Here is a 6251-nt window from a genome sequence, read left to right on the forward strand (position 1 = left end):
CTTGTCCTAGACTACCCCACCATGAGAAATATCCTTTCCACATCTTCTCTGTCTTGGCCTTTCAACATTCAAAAGGTTTCAAAGGTTCCTTCTGATTTCCAGTGAGTACAGACCCAGAGACATCAAATGTTCCTTGTATGATAACCCTTTCATTCCTGGAAACATCCTTGCCCAAAACTGTTCACAATACTTAAGGTGAGGCCTCACCAGTGCCTTATAAAGCCTCAGCATCACATCCCTGCTCTTGTCTTCTAGACCTCTTGAAATGAGTGCTTTTTATTCTGGCATCTTCCCCCTTTCTTTCCAGTGCTGATGAAGTGTTCCAGCCCAATGCATCAACTATTTATTCATTTTCATAGATGCTATCTGCCCTTCACCATCTTTTAGATGTTGCTCTGGATTTCCAGCATCTGCAGAATCGCTGAAGATTTAAAACAATAACAGTATTGGAATTGGCTACTTATTATGCTCAAAGTTAAATTCACGTTTAATTATTATTCAACCAAAGAGTGAAATGATACAGCAAGGTGAGAAGCACATGACGACAATGCACGGCACATTAGTTATGACAGCAGAAACCATGGCTACAAAAAATATATATAACCAAGTCCCAGAAAGAGAGAATCTGCCGATGCTGGAAATCCAGGCAACACTCACAAAATGCTGGAGGAACTCAGCAGGCCGGGCAGCATCTATGGAAAAAAAACAACAGTCGATATTTCGGGCCGAAACCCTTCGACGAGGACAGGAAAGAAGAGAATGAACAGTAGATTTGAAATGTGGGGGGAGAGGAAAGCGAAACGGCAGGCGGTAGGTGAAACTTGGGGGAGGGATGAAGCAAAGAATTAGGAAGTTGATTGGTGAAAGAGACAGAAGACCATGGAAGAAAAAAGGGTGGGGGGGGGAGCACCAGAGGGAGGCGATGGGTGGGCAAGGGGTTAACATGAGAGGGACAAGGGGATGGGAAATGGTGAAGGGGGGGGTGTGGTGGCATTACTGGAAATATGAGAAATCGATGTTCATGCCATCAGATTGGAAGCTACCCAAACAGAATTTAAGGTATTGTTCCTCCAACCTTAGCACATGGTTCCCCAGCCCCCAGCTACTTCTCAGTGTTTTTTCTCCAGTCCTGCTGAAGGGTCTCGGCCTGAAACGTCGACTGTGCTTTTTTTCCACAGATGCTGCCTGGCCTGCTGAGTTCCTCCAGCATTTTGTGTGTGTTTCCCAAGTCCAGGAGTAGCACAGCATGTGAATGGATGGTGCGTGGTCCAACGTGTTCTTCCAATGAGTGAACACCAGAGGGCAGCACCTAGCAAACACCGTCACGCGCTGAGATCTGGTGAGATCTTGTCTTGCTCACAGATCAGATCGTAACACATCAAGGTAGAACAACACCAGAAAGCAGAATAAAGTGTGACAGTCACAGAGAAAGGGCAGTGCAAAATAAATTGCAAAGTTCAAAGTGAACTTATTATCAAAGTGCAACATATACAACCCGGAGATTTATTTTCTTGTGGGCATTCACAGTAGAAGAATGAAATACAACAGTATCGATGAAAAACGACACAGAAAAACTGAGAAACTATCAATATAGAAAATAAATTGTGCAGATACAAAAAAAAATGCATGATGAAGAATACTACAAGAGGCGCAGGTGTGATCGCTGGAGAGCCAACTCATGGGAAAAGTGGAGATTCCAGACGAGACTGGAATCAACGAGGGATGCTCGACGGCTGTGTCAGGATTTGAATGCCATAACCTCCTACAAAGCTGAACCTTGCGACATAGGGGACAGCAGAGCTTCACTTCCAGATGAGTCCAATGCCTTCGATGCTCACTTTGATCACTAGAACAGGGAGGAACCATCGCACACCCCCTTGTCTCCCGATGATCCTTTGGTCTCAGTATCCAAAGATAATATGCGGAGTACCAGCAAGAGAGTGAAGCCAAAGAAGGCATCCAGTCTGGACAGAGTACCTGGCCCCGTACTGAGGTCCTGTGCTGACCAACTGGTTGGTGTGTTCACGGGTATCTTCAACCTCTCGCCCCGGCAGTGTGAGGTACCCATCTGCTTGAAGCAGGCTTCATCCATGCCAGTGCCCAGGAAGAACTTGGCAACCTGTCTGAGTGACTATCACCCTGTGACACTTGCATCCTCAGTGATGAAATGTTTTGAGAGGTTGGTGATGAAACATATCAGCTCCTGTCTGAATGTGACTTGGATCTGCACCAATTCACCTCCCGAAGCAACAGGTCCAGAGCAGATGCCATCTCATTGGCTCTTCACACAACCCTGCAACATCAGGACAGCAGAGATGCAAACATCAGGATGCTCCTTATCGATTCCAGCTCGGCATTTAACACCATCGTCCCCTCAAAGGTAACCAGTAAACTCTAAGACCTGGGCCTCACTACCCCCTTGTGCAATTGGATCCTGGATTTCCTCACCTGTAGACCCCAGTTAGTTTGGATTGGCAAAAACAGTTTCACAATCTCCATCAGTACAGGAGCACCACAGGGATGTGAGCTTAACCCCCTGCTCTACTCACTGTGAGGTTAAGTACACTACCTGTACTAACTTTAAATTCCTGGGCGCCACCATCTCAGAGGACCTGTCCTGGACCCATCATGTAAATATAATTGTGAAGAAAGCACGACAGCACCTCAGCAGTCTGCAGAGATTTGACATTTAATCAAAAACCTTGGCAAACTCTATCAATGTGTGGTAGAAAGTGTGCTGACTGGCCTGATATGGGGACAGCAATGTCTTTGAGCGGAAAATGCTACAAAAGGTAGTACATCGGGGGTAAAACACTCCCAACTATTGAGCACATCTACAGCAAACATTGCCGTAGGAAAACAGACTCCATCGTCAGAGATCCCCACCACCCAGGCCAGGCTCTCTTCTCACTGCTGCCATCAGGTAGAAGGTACAGGAGCCTCAGGGCTCGCACCACCAGGTTCAAGAACAGTTACCACCCCTCAACCATCAGGCCCCTGAACAAAAGGGGATAGTTACATTCATTTGCCTCATCATTGAAATGTTTCTACAACCAATGATCTCACTTTAGGAACTCTTTATCTCATTATTCCATTATTTATTGCTAATTATCTTTTATTTGCATTTGTTGTCTTCTACACTCTGGTTGATCCTTCATTGACTGTGTTATAGTTACTATTCTGTAGATTTGTTGAGTATGTCCACAGGAAAACAAATCTCAGGGTTTTATACAGTGACATATATATACTTTGTACTGCTCCCAAAAAATTCCACTATTCAACCTTCCTGTCCTCCCCCCACCCCACACTGCTCCACTGTGGAAGAGGGTTCTCTAACAGAGGGATATATCTCTTGTCCCAAACAGGAGAAAATCTGCAGATGCTGGAAATCCACAGCAACACACACAAAATGCTGGAGGAACTCAGCAGGCCAGGCAGCATCTGTGGAAAAGCGTACAGTTGACGTTTTGGACCAAGACCCTTCAACAAGACTGAACATCTGTCCTGCTGAAACGTCAACTGTACTCTTTTCCATAGACGTGCCTGGCCTGCTGAGTTCCTCCAGCATTTTGTGTGATGTACCTGTGGTACCTGTAGAGGATTCTCAGAGAGGGATCTCTTGATTTGAGACCTTGAGGGAGTGGAACCTCAAGGGGAGGGATGAGGACTCTCCAGGAGGACTGATGTCATCTGGTGAATTTACACCCCCCCCCCACCTCCCCAGGACTTACCTGCTGCGGCTCCCATAAGGAGTGAGAACTCCAGCTCTGGGGATCCCCTACCTGCGGAGGAACACAGACCCTCTGTCAGTGAATGACTTCCTCACCGACCCCTTGCCAAGGGAGGGAGAGTGCCTCACAAACTCACACAGACCCCTCGCTTGATTGTAAGACCTCCAACTCACTCACTCCCTCCTACAAACCTCTGTCATTCCCTCTCATTTCCACCCTTCCTCATCTCCTCTCTCTCTCTGTGTTGTGTGTGTCTATGGATAGATATCCGTTCTCCTTCCCCCCCCACTTCTCTCTATCTTTCACTCCCTCTATTCCCCTCTCTCCCTCTCCCCCATTCTTTCTCCCTCCCCTGTATTTCTCTCTCTCCACCCCCCAGGACAGAGGGAAATGGTGATGGACCCCTGGTGCAGATTTCACCCTTTCACCGTGACGTTGTTTCCAAATCAACACTCACGTTTTCTCTGAACCATCTTGCGTTTGAAACCAATGGCTGTCATCTGGAACTTGGAATAAACCTGTAGAAAGAGGGGTCACAGGTCACAATTAGAGCTGGAACCCTGGCTGAACTCTCCCCCGCTCTCCCCCCCCCCCCCCGAGGGGACACTGGGCTGGGTAGAGGGGTAGAGATGAGACTGGAGGATGGAGGGGAGACTGGGGGTGTGGGGGGAAGGGGAGGGGAGAATGTGGGAGTGGGTGGAAGCGGGGAGGGGAGACTGGGGGTTGGGAGGTGGAGGGGGAGAAGGGAGACTGAGGGGGTGGAGGGGATAGGGAGAATGGGAGCTTGGGGTGGAGGGGAGACTGGGGGTGGGGGAGAGGGAAGAGTGGGGGGGTGGAGGGAGAGCAGGGAAACTGAGGGTGGGTGGAGGGGGAAGGGAGAATGGGAGTTGGGGTAGGGGAGAATGGAGGTTGGGTGGAGGGGGAGTGGGGAGACTGAGTGAGTAGATGGGGAGAGGGAAGACAGGGGGTAGGAGGGAGAGGGGAGATGGGGAGTAGAGGGGAGACTGAGGGCAGGCGGGACTGTGGAGGAGGAGAGACTGGGAGTAGAGGGGGAGAGTGGAGACTGGGGATTGAGTGGGAGAGGGGAGATGGGGGGTAGAGGGGAGACTGCGTGGTGGGTAGATGGCAGACGGGACTATGGGGAAGGAGACACTGGGAGTAGAGGGGAAGAGTGGAGACGGGGGGTAAAGGGGAGACTGGCTGGTGGGTAGAGGGCAGACGGTACTGTGAGTAGAGGGGGAGAGTGGAGACTGGGGGTAGAGGGGAGTGCTGGAAGGGGAGAGGGGAAACTGGGGGTCAGGTGAGGGAGAGAGGGCAGACTGGGGGTGGATAGTGGTGGGAGGGGAGAGAAAGGGAGCAATTGAAAGAGATGGGAGGATGGGAGGTGAGGAGACGGGGATGGGAGAGAGGGAGTGATTGAAAGAGAGGGGGGAGGGAAGTGTGAAGCTTGTGAGGAGTCTGAAATAGACAGAAGGTAAGGGCTGTACCCTGACAGGACGGGATACCGCCTAAACGTATCCCTACGGGACAGGATAACCCATAAACATGACCCTACAATACAGGATAGCCCCGTAACCGTCCCCCTACGGATCAGGATAATCCGTAACTGTATCCCTATGGTACAAGCTTCTCCAGTGCCCGTCTCCCAATGGTCCATCGCCCAATGGTACAGTGAACCCCTGTGCCCATCGCACCAAAAGTACAGGGTACCTGAGCACCCATTTCACCTACGTTACATGGTATCACTGTGCCCATCTCCCAATGACACAGTGCACAGCAGTGCCCATCCCCGAATGGTACAGTGTACCCCAGTGCCCATCCCCGAATGGTACAGTGTACCCCAGTGCCCATCCCCGAATGGTACAGTGTACCCCAGTGCCCATCCCCCCACGGTACAGTGTACTGCCAGTAAGTGAGTATAAATAATGTGGGCTGCCTTAACGACGATCACCCAGTAGTACTCACATCGACAGTGATGAAATGCTTTGAGAGGTTGATCATGACTAGACTAAACTCCTGCCTCAGCAAGGAACTGGGCCCATTGCAATTACACTGGCACACCTCCGGGGTGTGTGCTTAGCCCACTGCTCTACTCTCTCTATACACATGACTGTGTGGCTAGGCATAGCTCAAATAGCATCTATAAACTTGCTGACGATACAACCATTGTTGGTAGAATCTCAGGTGGTGACGAGAGGGCGTACAGGAGTGAGATATGCCAACTAGTGGAGTGGTGTCACAGCAACAACCTGGCACTCAACATCAGTAAGATGAAAGAGCTGATTGTGGACTTCAGGAAGGGTAAGACGAAGGAGCACAAACCAATCCTCATAGAGGGATCAGAAGTGGAGAGAGTGAGCAGCTTCAAGTTCCTGGGTGTCAAGATCTCTGAGGATCTAACCTGGTCCCAACATATCAATGTAGTCATAAAGAAGGCAAGACAACAGCTATACTTTATTAGGAGTTTGAAGAGATTTGGCATGTCAACAAATACACTCAAAAACTTCTATGGATGTACCA

This window comes from Mobula hypostoma, chromosome 28 (assembly GCF_963921235.1).
Source record: "Mobula hypostoma chromosome 28, sMobHyp1.1, whole genome shotgun sequence".
NCBI classification, from domain to species: Eukaryota; Metazoa; Chordata; class Chondrichthyes; order Myliobatiformes; family Myliobatidae; genus Mobula; species Mobula hypostoma.